We start from the raw sequence: 523 nt of genomic DNA on the forward strand, positions 1-523 counted from the left end.
ACTATTAAGGTGCAGACACATGGAGCCGTCAAGCGTCAAGCAGCAGAAGCAGCAACTTGACGGCTCCATGTGTCTGCACCTTTAGCATTTAGCGCGCTGTCATAGAATATTATCTGTCAAATGGAAAATACATACGTGTCAAGTATTCACATTATATAGTAAATATAGTTAATTATGCGACCTGTATAGAATATATACAGATTATTCCAGATTCGCGAACAAATGTTTTCGCCGATTTCTCTGCTGAAAAAGTTTCTTTTTATCGTGAAAGGACGTTAATGCGAACGCACAATACAGATCTTACCGAAAAGAAAATCTCATCGGGAAAAGATGAGGTTCATTTCAAAAACTTGTCGAAAAAACTGTTAAAATTCTTAAAATACTTTTTAAAAGTCTGGAGCGCTTTGTTGACGTACTTATAGTACATATCTAGTACCTATATTTACAGCGGATCGATACACTAGCGATTTAGTACAACGCGCAAGTATATAATCTGGTATATGTATTTACGCGTTATCAACTT

The sequence above is a fragment of the Trachymyrmex cornetzi genome, unplaced genomic scaffold (genome assembly GCF_001594075.2).
Source record: "Trachymyrmex cornetzi isolate Tcor2-1 unplaced genomic scaffold, Tcor1.1 scaffold1846, whole genome shotgun sequence".
NCBI classification, from domain to species: Eukaryota; Metazoa; Arthropoda; class Insecta; order Hymenoptera; family Formicidae; genus Trachymyrmex; species Trachymyrmex cornetzi.